This window comes from Cotesia glomerata, linkage group LG1 (assembly GCF_020080835.1).
Source record: "Cotesia glomerata isolate CgM1 linkage group LG1, MPM_Cglom_v2.3, whole genome shotgun sequence".
NCBI classification, from domain to species: Eukaryota; Metazoa; Arthropoda; class Insecta; order Hymenoptera; family Braconidae; genus Cotesia; species Cotesia glomerata.
In genome coordinates this window covers 25603277-25616791 of record NC_058158.1, presented here as the reverse complement: position 1 = coordinate 25616791, position 13515 = coordinate 25603277, and the positions used below count along the sequence as shown (strand labels likewise).

The 13515-nt window shown below is 25.5% G+C and overlaps 1 protein-coding gene across 2 annotated transcripts in view; it reads left to right on the top strand.

The window, feature by feature from the left end:
• Positions 1–13515, top strand: part of LOC123271793 (sestrin-3) — a 131909-nt gene that overhangs the window by 112155 nt on the left and 6239 nt on the right. The window lies entirely within an intron of this gene.

Here is a 13515-nt window from a genome sequence, read left to right as displayed (position 1 = left end):
AAACCAAAATATTGCGGCGTGTTTCAAAGAAGATTTGAGTTTTTAATACTGTTCAATTGTTCATTTATGACCTATTATTTTTGGTTTAGAAAATTATAATTTTCACTAAAATTCGTTCTATTTATTTATTTATTATATTTTAAACGTCAAACGGCTTTGTACACGTTGATATTACAAAAATTATGAGGCGAATTAAGTATTAACAATATTAATAAAGAAAGAGACAGAAAATAGATTATTATACATGAGGAGAAATATTGCAGCATTAAGAGTTACAAAGTTTCTTTTAATTTTGTTAGGAATAATTTATAGGAACCTTCGAAAAAACGTATATTAGTGTGACATCTGTTAACAAGAGTTGATATTCTGTTTTTTGGACTATTGATGACATAATTTTTATTGGACTTCGTTGTTTTCAGTAGTCGATTTTGCCTAAGGTTGAGAGTCTTCGATGAACTCAAAGCTGTCTACTAAGTCAGGAGCTTCAATTAATCCTGTAAATAGTTTGAAGAAGATAGTACAGTCGGTGATCTGTCTTCGGTTTTAAAATTCGTTCTATTTGATTGCCATTCATCTTAAATAAAAATAAAAATTGCATGAACATTTGTTTATTTAATAATATTTATTTTAATATGAAATAATTTAAAAACTTTATTGAAAATATTTAATTAAAAATGAGTAAGTATTTCTATTTCATAACAATACGTCAATTTTTGGATATGCTGTCATAAAAATAAACTAAATATATCTCCAATAATCTATATCTGTATTAATAAACAAAGAGACGTTTTTTCGATATACCTAATCAAAATACTGTTAAACCAGTAGACATTAAATTAATGTCATAAAGTGCATCGTGTCTCAGTTACTACATTAAGTTTATAATATTTTGTCGAAATTCTATTAGTTGGGAAAACAAGTTTTCAATAAGAATACTTTTTTTTTTGTAATTTTATAAGTAAATGAAACGCAATAGTGTAAGACTCGAGGTTTATATTTTGTATGCCACTCATATTTATTTATACATCTACAAGTAATAACCCGACAATGACTACGGAATGAGACAGCTAATGAAAGCCAATATAATTAAGGGATGACAATGACTGGGTGACGTTGTACTAGGACCCATCGCGTGAGGTCCTCATGAAGGGTGGCGTCGGAATGCCCCTAACAATCTCTCTCGTAGTCCTCTCAACCCTCGTTGAGTGGGGGCGAGTCTTGTCACGGGCTGGGGGTAAGACCTTACGTCACAGATATCGGGCCTCACGATACTCGACAGCCTTCAGCCTCGGCAATAAGAATAGCGTTGCTTACAATAGTTCTATTCTTGATTGACTTATTTGGTATTTTTTAATTTTAATACAATTCTAGTAACGTTTGTAGAAATGACATTATACAAAACTAAAAATAATTTTTATTTTTCAAGATCAACTTTTAAGGCCTTCTTATAATTTTAATACCATTCATTCCTGCAAATCAAAAATCATAAACTCTTACATAGAACATTATTGAGGGTAAAAGTTGATGTAAAGTTAAAAAGTTGTTTTACTAAAAAACATAAACGAATTTAAACTTGAGCCCAGCAAAACATAGGTGATTGACAGCTAGTATTGTATAATATGCAAGGTTAATGACTACGCAATTCAATTATGACTAATATGGTAATATATAAGAGTAATAACAAGAAAAAAGTATAAGCATGAAATGATTTTGTATGTACGATGTATATAGTTATTGAGCTACGTAATCTTCGTGGTTGACAATCAATCCAGTGACTTTGCAGGATAAAATTAAATTCAATTGGAAATTCCTAAAAAATTTTGTCAATCAATTCTTGCATTAACTTTCTTTAAAATTAAATATCTTTCTAATTAATTTGCTAAATTAAAAAAAAAAGTTCTTAACTAAAAAATACCTTACCTAATATAAATATAAAAAAAAATAACTTGAATTGACAGTACACAAGACTTGATTAATATGTCATTCATTGTCAGTTTTATCGAAAAGTATTTAATTGCTCTAATAGTTATAAATTGCTCTACAAACATATCGACAGTTGTTTAAACGATGTTGATTACTGTATGCAATATATATTCTACTTTTACTATCCAATTAGCAAATAATCTTACAGCGGGCTGTTGATACAATACTCATTATAAACTGACTATATCTCATTTTCAATATATTTTTTTTAGTTAATAATTGAGCTGAATCATTTACAAACATGTTTTCTCTGGATATGAACCTACACTGTAAATCCAAGTGTTTTAACAAAACACACATAAAGTGTTTTGTTCCTATCTTGAAGCATTGTAGTCACTTTTAAAACACTTCCATGTGTTTTAATTTTCCATGTTAAATGCCCATTTGTAGTCACTTTTAAAACACTTCGATTTACAGTGTAGATAGGAGTTAATTAATATATTACAGATTGACTGATAAAATTACAATAACAAATATACTTAAGATAACTTTTGTAATATTACTGCAGAACTAATTCAGCTATCTTCTGGTATATATCATTTATACTAGCTATTTTACAGAATCTTAATTGATATAAGCAGTATCTGCAATGCTTGAAACTTTTTTTTCTTCAGACAGTTATGATAATTAAATAGTGTTATTCGAATCATGTTTATTCCAAAGTAAACAAATTATCTTAAAGAATAAACAAAAATTAAGCTGAGTATAACTAAGTGCAGATGTATGTAATCCTTTTTATATACATAATAACTAAATATAAAAATATAAAGCCGTCGAATAAGTACTTATCTAAATAAATATGTAAAGTAGAAAGTAAAAGGATTGTTTTAAGCATAAAAATATGAAAGAGGATTATTAAAGATATTTTTTTTTTCAATTCGAAAACTTTTGGGTCCAAAAAACTCAAAATTTCAAAAGATTGGTCATTGAAAATAAAATATTTTACAAATGAAACAAATTGGATAATTATTTATTACTGTAAATTAATAACTATGGAACATAACGCAATGTAATTATTATATTGCATCACTTTATTTATTTAAAGTTTGATATCTCTGGACTGATACTTGGCGCAGTGATATAAATAATAAAATAATAACTCAAACAACAAATTTAAAGTAACGATGAGTGAGCCTTGATGAGTTTACGGATCATTTTTATGTAGTATAGTAGACTAATGGACAATATTCTGGCAACGAAACAATTGCTATTGTTTTTCCCGAGATATTGCAACAAGAAAGTCTGATTGCTAAGACTGGCGTGTCTTTTTCATTGTTCTCTATCAATGCGCGTTATTTTTGCATCTCAACCCTCTATTAGTTCTGTGATAACTGTTACCCAGAGTTGTTTGTCTTTATATGCAAGTATCATTATTATTAATCATACTATTTTTTAATACACCCTACTAATGTAGTTCAACTTTTCATTGTCTTTAGTAAATATCTTTTATAAGTAAATTCTATTCTTTTAATTTTAGAATAAAATTAAATTTTATTTTAACGTTTTAAAAATCTTATAAAAATAAAACTATTTATTAAAACATTAACATTTAACTTTTATGTAAACATATTTAATATCTTTATCATCAAATATTTCATCATTTTTTAATATTAAATATTTATTTTGATTACAGTTGTACATTAACTATTAAAATTAACTACTTACAATTTCATAGCCAGTCTGATTTGCAAACAAATTCATTAATTACACTAAATGTCATGATTAAATCGTAATAATGTTATATTTAAATCGAATAATCTATAAAATAATTTATTTATTTAAACTAATCCACCGATTGTTGAATGAAAACATAATTAAATTAAATGAATAAAATTAAAAAAAAATCATAAGTATATTTTATTAATCCTATATCCGTTATATTCACTTCGCTTTCGTATCATTCAAAATTATTATGTGGTGGTAGCACAATTCTTATCTCGATAATGTTTGGCTAGACGAAGGCCGTTTAGAGTTTTGCTTTTATCTAATTTTTTTCGTATCTCCGAGTGTTTTTATTCAAATAAACTTATATCTTAATATTATTTTCTTACACACTCTCAATCGCTTATTACTTTATTTTTTATATTATATCAATTATGTTTGTTTATTTAATCTATCGCAAACCCAAGATATCGAATGAATAATTAATGAGCATTTATTCAACGTCCACAGAAAATAATAAAATACCTTTAGCTAGTGAAGAAAAAAAGTATATTAAAGTGAATAAAACACAAAGATAATTAAATGCAGTGTTGCGATAACTATAATACCGAAATAGGAATATTTAGAAGAATCAATTGCCTTTTTCTTACTAACGCGATACTCTTTATTATTATGTTACTTTGAAAGAAAAAATATTTTAATTTTTTTTGTTTTGTGATAAATTTTTTTAAATAAGCTATATATATATATATATATATATATATATATATATATATATATATATATATATATATATATATATATATATATATAAAAACAGGCTTCAGATAACTTTTAATTTTTTCATTTTAAATATTGAAAGTTATACAATGTTTTAATCTTATCAAAGTTTGAAACAATTATGGATGAAAATACATTTGTTTTTTTAATACTTAATTTTTTTGCTTATGATTCACGTTTTGTCAACAATGATATGTAACTTTACTTTCACAATTTTTACATTTCTTTAAATGATTTGTTGAACATCAATTAATCACTTAAGATTAATTTTAAAGCAAATAATAAAATACACATAATGACAATGACTAATATGCATACTTTATCTTAATTTTTACTAAATTTAATTTAAAGTTATTTAATAGTGTTAGTCATAATTATTCATAAAAAATTTCTGATTGTACACGTTCAAGTGGCTAGATAATAACTTCATTCTTTACTTCTCTATTGGTAAATATCTTTATACTAAATAGTTATATTCTTAATTCTATTCCTAAACAAAACTATCCTTAAGTGACTCTATTCTTAAATATCTCTATTTTTAAGAAGTAATCATTTATAATTTTCTTAATTCCTTAATATTTCTATTATTAAATAACTGCATTCGTAAATTAATTGTAGTATTAATTAACTCTGTTCTTTAGTAGCTCTATTCCTATATATCTCTATTCTTTAACATTTTTATTCCTAAATTTTTCTAGTTTTGAATAATTTTATGATTGAGTATCTTATATTTTAATTTTAATCATAAATTTTTAATATTTGCACCGAAAAACATTCCCAAAAATTTCGAAACATCACTTCATGATCTTTTATTTTACCGATAACAATTTCTTCAATCAAAGCTAAAAATCTATCGTTCTTAAGATATCATAGTTGTTTTATTAGCTTTTGAAATATTTTTCGGCGAGAAATTAGGAATAAAAATGCACTGATAGAAGGATTTGTTTATAGTTAAAAATATTTGTTAATATTTAACAAATCATTTATTAGAGACCACTTTTTAGTCCTTAACAAATATTTCTTAGTATTTAAAAAGATTTATTAATATTTAATAAATGAATATCTGATTTATTAAATACAAACAAATCATTTTAAATACTAAGAAATATTTGTTTGATACTAAAAAATGGTCTCTAATAAATGATTTGTTAACTATTAACAAATATTTTTTTAATTCAAATAAATCCTTCTATCAGTGTGTTAAAGAATTTAGATAACTAAAAATAAAATATCAAAAAATAGAGTTGATTAATTTACGAATGCAGTTATTTAATAATAGAGATATTCAGAAATTGAGAAAATTCTAAATAATTACTTTTTAGAAATAGAGATATTTAAGAATCGAGCCACTTAAGGATCGTTTTGTTTCGGAATGTGATTAATTAGAAATATAATTAATTTGTATAAAGATATTTACCAATAGAGAAGTAAAAAATAATTTTATAACTATCTTGTCTTTCGAGTATTTATTTTTCTACATATCTCTATACTTGTATCTAAATTCTAATTATTTACTCACAAGTTTACCAGTCCATAAAATGCATTAGCGGCATTGTTAAATTAAGGATCAACTTAAAATTTTTCTACAGCATAATTCTCATTAACAACTTTACTTGTTAATTTCTATTTAAAATATTATTATTATTTTGCCATTGAGAGAAAACTGATTTAAAAATTAAAAAAACGCCGTTCGGCCTCAATCGAGATGGAAGGTAGATTTCTCAGGAATATATTATCTTTATTTTTTTCCAATAACTTGTGAAGTGAACGTTTTATAAGTCAAATTAAAGGCAATTTTATAAGCTTAAATCTGTATTTTTCAAAAATGAGTTATCTCTTCTCAATTAAAATTTATTCACTGATAAAGCGACCAAAAATGCAATTTTCACTACTTTGAGAATTTTAAATGGCTGCCATTTCGGAACTAATCGACCAATTCTGCTCATCTTTGAATTAATTTGAGATATTTGTTTAAGAAATAAGTATACCAAGTTTCGTTGTAATGCATTTAGCATTTTGAGTGGTATCGCAGCCATAAGTCAGTTATAACACACATCTACCTAAAATGGGTTCACTATGACTCTCAACCCAAATAAAATAACTAAAAATTATTGTAAAATGAATGTTTTATAGGTCAAATTGAAGGTAATTTCATTAGCGTTCATGTGAATTTTTCGGAAATTAGTTATTTCTTCGTATTAAAAAATTATTTACTGATAAAGTGACCAACAATGCAATTTTCACTATTTTGAAAATTTTAAATGGCTGCTATTTCTAAACTAATCGACCGATTTTGTTCACCTTCGAACTCATGAAGAATTGTAGGAACTATCATATTCACAACCCGCGTTATATCGCATAGATATACATATACTAGCCGTTTCCGCCCGCTTGGTTGGGCGAATTATAGGAGATAATTGATTTAATTTATTATTTTCTTTTTTATATATTTTTTATTTTAATTTTATAAAAAAAATCAAATTAAATTAATTTAATTTGTTATTTTTTTATTTCTTTTTTCTTAAATTTTTTTACATTTATTATAATTTTTATTATTTATTTTAATTTTATCAAAAAAAAAATTATTTTAAGAACAATTATTATTTAAATTAATGAAATATTATTCACTTAACACAATAACATATTAATGAATCAATCTCAACTTAATTAGAATTCTTCATAAAATGATCAATCGACGTCCATTTCCACTTCAACTGCTTTTTTTTTTTTTTTTTGAAAAGTTTATTTTTATTTATCACAAACATAAGTTACATAGAATGTTCTTACAGAATAAAAAATACAATAAAAAAACTGTAACACAATTATAATAAATAATATTAAATTTTTCTTAGCTGGTTACATTAAATAGATCTCGCTAAGAGTCATATCGGAAAATTGCACTTATTTAGTGTCAGAAACATAAGTAATATTAACATTCTCAGTTAAGTCAAATAATTTTATGAGAGATGCAAAAGTTGTGAAATGTAAAAGCATCTAAATTTTTTCCATTTCAACTGCTCGCCTCTCACATGTCTCGTTTTCCGGATTAAAATATAAGTTGGTGGGATTGAACTTACCAAAACTAAAGACCCGAAAATGGAAAGGCAAGTAGTCTTCATAATGAGTTGTTATTACAGACTGTTATTTAAATAACTGTTTTTAATAATTGTAACAAGACAATCTTGTCTCATTTAGAAGTTAATTATTCACGTAATGCTATTAGTATACTTCAACAGATATCGGTTAATATAACAATTTCATCACAAAAGTCAGCCAGCCCAATGTCAGATGAAACGTTTATTTATTTTCTTAATTTAAACAGTTGTGCTAGTCCAGAATAAAAAAAATAAAATTTTAAGCAAACGTCAAAATCATAATTGAAAAATAATTATACTTCCAAGCAAATTGTAATTTTCACAAAAGAAGTCAACATCTATATATTTGTCATAGTACGAGCTTCAATTCTATAAAAAAAAAAAAAACATTGCTCACCTCATGTGAGCTGTGTAAGTTAAAATACAACTATACCGTTGATGAGTATTTTTTTTTTTTTATAAAAATACCTAAAAATTGATAATTGACAAAAAAATATATTTAATAATTCTATTTTTATCTTATTTTTTGGAGGTTGTAATAAGTTTTACGATTTTTATGCTTGATGTTAATGTGACGCTTTGGAACTTATAAAACGTTTAAAATTCATTTACAACATGAAAGATTAGAGAAATATTATTTTTTAGTTAATATTGCGAGCACGTAATAATAGATTTGAACTATAACAGTATTAATTATCGTTTATCGGTCATAATTATTTTGTTATTCCATTGATAATCGTCAATAAGTACTGATTTATAAGATATTTAGTAGATGTTATTTTTAAGAATTCAATTAATTGTCGTACAAGCATTGCTTTTTACATAAAATAATAAATTTGCTCGATGATCGAAATTATTAAGGGTGTAAGTATCAGAAAAGTTTTCAATGTGAAAAATATTTCAGTTGTCAACTAAACCTCACTACGTAATACCATAAAAAAATTAGGAAATCGGTTGATCCTCAAGGCCATTCCTACAACTTCCCGCTAATTCCATAACTAAGCCCTTAAAATTGTACTTATGACATTTTTGAGCTCTTCGAGTTCAAAAATATAACTTGTGTATTATTTTGAGCTCTTCGAGCTCAAAAGTCTGACAGAAGTTTATTAAAACACTATTCTTGAAATATTCAAACTGCCATAACTTTTGAATGAATAAACCGATTTTCACGCGATTGGGAGCATTTGACGCAGTTTTTTGCATCCTATGATATGCTCTTAAATACAAATTGATCCGATTGAAAATTTTGGAGAAATTTGAAAAATTCACTCGTTTTGAATTTTCTCGACAACGATACCTCACGAACGAACCAATCGATTTTGACCGGCCCGGCAGCGATCTACGTGGTTTTTTGATGTCGAAGCCGTTTAAAAGTTATTACAAAAAAACCACATTTGAAAAAAATGAACGAGTTCGAAGATGAGCAAAATCGATCAATTATTTTAGAAATGGCGGCCATTTAAAATTTTCAGAATAGTGAAAATCACGTTTTTGGTTACTTCATTGATGTATAGCTTTTGATTGAACAGAGATAGCTAATTTTTGAAGAATTCATGTGATAGATCATAAAATTATCTTTAATTTGACGTATATAACATTGATATTTTGACCATTTTTAGTTATTTTATCAAAGTTAAGAGTGCAACTGAACTATTTTCAGGCAATGTGTAGTACAACCGACTTATGAATGTTATTCTATCGAGAATTCTCAACAGACCCTAACGAAATTTAGTATATAGATTCCTTGGACAATTAGCTTGCATGAGCCCTAAAATGAGCGAAATTCGTCAATAAGTTTAGAAATGGTAACTCCTCAAAATTATCAAAATAGTGAAAATCATGTTTTCGGTGACTTCATTGATGTATAACTTTCGATTGAAAAGATATTATTAATTTTTGATGAATTTATGTGAAAGCTCATGAAATCGCCTTCAATTTGACGTTTATAACATTGACATTTTGACCATTTTTAGTTATTTTTTCAAATTTAAGAGTGCAATTGAACCATTTTTAGGCAATGTGTAGTACAACCGACTTATGTACATCATTCTATCATGAATTTCATTCAGTGAAATCTACCTTCCATTTCGGGTGTGGCCAAATGGCGTTTTTTTTTATCTTCAATGAAGTCAGATTTTTAATATAACATCGACTCAGAACATTAATGATATTGTCAGTGACTAGATATTGAAAAAAATTTAATGAAAAAACTTCCTCAAGAAATATTAAAAATAATATTTGCACATTCCATAATTAAAATTTTCGCACTGGAAACGTACACCAATACAATCAATTTTTAATTTTTACCGGTGTTGTTTTTTTTTAACTCAGAAACAACCATAGTCACAGTCTGGTTAAAAAAGTTATTATGCATGTTAATTAATGAAATTCAAGTTAGATTGTTTTTCTCTCTATTGAGTTATTAATAATATATTATAGTATTTATTTAAATTATTTATTATCTAAATCAATTACTTGTGACGTAATAATAAAAATATCATCTTCACGCGGTCTGGCACCACTCAGCAGTATCCTCTCTACAAAAAAAATATGCGAAATTACATTCTTTGAACGACTATTAGCGGTTGATGTTTTGGTTTAATTTAGCCACTGTGTTAAACCGACAGAAAACTATAACATGTTATTATAAGACCAAGTCCCACATCTGGTTCTCATAAAGACTATCGTTCTCATTCTCTATCTTTGGTTTTTATTTATTTTTTTTCATAAGATTCTTGTTATGTTCATATAACAGCATGCGTAGAATTGAATAACCTTATACTTTTAAAGTATAATCCATACGAAGAAAAAATTTAAATGAAGCTTATATGAATATTGATCTGATGACTTTTATCCGACCCATTTTTTAAATTATCTGATAAAATGAATTGCTTTTACTAAGAGGAAAAATAAAATGTATATTAGGAATATAAACTTAAACTTTTTTGTGTCAGTACTTATATTAGTATATGGGTGATTCTCTGTAAGGACGTCTTAAATCTGTACAAAATTGTCCGACCAAATTATTTTTTATTTTATTAGAAAAAAAAATAACAAGGGCTACAAAATTTCAGCTTAATTATAATAAATAAATAGCCGAATTAATTTTTGCTTTTTCGATATTTATGTATCTTTTGCCATATAACATGACAGGGGACTGACTACCAGGGGACTGATTTTTTTTATCAAATTGAGAAAAATCAAGCAAACTATTTCAATGCATTCAACTTTTTAAGTTCTCAATGAATGTTTACATTAATTAGAATAATATTAAGACTTATGGATCCAATTTTATAAATAAATTATAAACAATAATAGCTGCCAGGGGACTGAGTTTTGAAGTGGCCCAGACACATATTTCCAGAACAAACGGTGCTTTGACACTAAATAAAATGGCGATAAAGCACTAACAGCCCTATGGTTATTAACTTACGGCTAGTTAGATCCTTATAAACCTTACAAAAGGTAAAATAACACGCTAGATTTTTTTTTTTGCTTTGAACTTCTGGCAGGGGACTGATCTTAAAATGCCTGGGACAAACTTTGGTTTAATGAATTTAATGAAACAAATTAACTTTCGGTACTTTTTATTGAAGAAGATTATTAGTTAACTAATTAAGTTTATAAACATTATGGACCAAATTATATATTATTGACGAATAACTTAAAATTTAATCTTGTTTTAATTTTGGAACTGGGACAGCCCAGAGGACTGACATTTCGGTGGTTTACGAATTTATAGCAAAAAAACCAAAATTTATTCCATTTTAGTTTTCAATGCTCCAAATAGAAATGTTTTTTTACTTTCGTAATAAATTTTTTTTAGTAACAAAATAACAATTTTTCTAATAAAAAAATGCCTGGGACAGCAAAAAACATCCTTACAGAGAATCACCCATATAATGAACTACGCCTAATCTGTGTTACATGATAATGGGCCCTATACGACATGTAATACCATTCTTTTCTTTCCATGAATCGTTACTTAATCAAAGAATAAGTTGTCGTCATAATAAGTTCTAATCTCTTCGCTTATAATATGTAGAAAAATTATAAATTATTAACATCGTTAGACTTGTCTATGAATGAAGATGTGTTCATTTCTTAAATTAATTTTCGATAACATCAGTTAACATTATGTGAAACCTATAATTATTATCAATTAAAATTTTTGATTAGACATATGTCTAAGTAGAAGTAACTTTAATTTAAATAAAAAGCTGATATATAAATTGTTGGTGATTTATTTTTAACTTTAACTCAGAGCTTATCACTAATATTATTCATAATAATTGTTATTGTAATATTTTGATAAGTATAAATTATATTAAAGATGTAAAATTATATTAAAATTTATGGACTTGTTTGTTCGATATATTTATGGCAAATAGGCTCTTATCTCGCGTTAACGTTGATCATTAATGACTTCATAATACTCAAAAACACTTTTCATTGTATTACATCTCTAAATAACTAATATTAGATTTAACAATTAATTTTTTCATTAATCCTTATCAAACATCGCTTGAAATCATCCTCAGTTTTTTTAATCTCGTTAATCAATTAATTAATTCATAGGATAGGTGTACATTGTACATTATCAAATAAATAGAGTACACAAGACTAAATTTATGATCCGTAACAAATGAGAACGATATCAAGCGTGTCAAAACACTATTTGCAGGGAAGCATCAATAATTCGTTTTAATATATTGAGCTTGTAATAATTTAAGTGCTAAATTTATTATTTACCGCTACACCTGTGTCTGCTATTTGTAAAACTGATCTCATTACTTTTATTCTATTTCAAGTATTTTTGATCAATTAAAAAGAACTCATTGTTCTCTTTCATTATACTTTTAGATATTTATTCAAAACTAATCACACTCTTATCAATCGAATTGATAAACCTAATTGATATTTTCAAACCTACAAGATGACAGTGATATGATAATGATAACTATTAGATTAATGTATATTAACAAGTAGAATAAAAATATTGGTATTAAAAAATTTAGGATATTGTACTTAATTGTTATTATTTATCAAAGATTATATTTTATTTATAAAATAAATACCAATAAAATAATACGCGTTGTTTATTCTCGTTATATTACGTTACTTGGTATAAAGATTTTTATAGTATACATATAAATTGAAGCCATTTCGAGTTCATTGACCAAATGCAAGGACATTTAATTATGATGACACAGTTTCAACTGCATTACTTTTAACTCTATAAAATAAAATTATCTGGCATCGTTTTTTTTCCTTATCAACTTTATTTTTTAATAATAATATAAATCTTAGTTTTTTTTTCTAATCAATTAATTAACTATTTAATTTCTGTGAACCTGTTGCATATAATTTCATTGATTTAATAAAAAAACGGATGACTTTCAACATGTAACTTTTTTTACTATCATAAAATGATTCAATTTTTTTAGTTTATTCTTAGAAAAAGAAAATAAAAATTTTATTCTAAAAAGAACAGAATCTTTATATGATTCAAAAATACCTTAAGAATATGGACTAAATTTATTTTCTTTTGTAAATTATTTTTATTATCCTTCGGTAAAATACAAAAAGTACAATAAAATACTACTTTATGACCCAGTTCGATGAAATATACGGTTAAGTAAGATTTTCCATAATCGGCACGCCCCCTAACGCTTTAGCATAAAATTTTGTGAGAAGGTGTCATAAAAATCTAAGTTAAAATTTGAATTGTTGAATTTAGAAAAATTGATTCCATTTAAATACTAAACTAAAACCAGATTTCAAAGTCACAGATATAAAATAAAATAAGACTTTTCAATATTTTATTTCTGAATAATTGTATCAATTTTAGTATCGTTCTTATCTGTTACATTATTCAAATTTATTCTTGTATATTTATTTATTTCGATATATGAGTATAAATACACCACAATGTTCGATTATCATTTATTACTTTATTTTACACGCAAATTTTTTTTGATATTAAAATTATTCT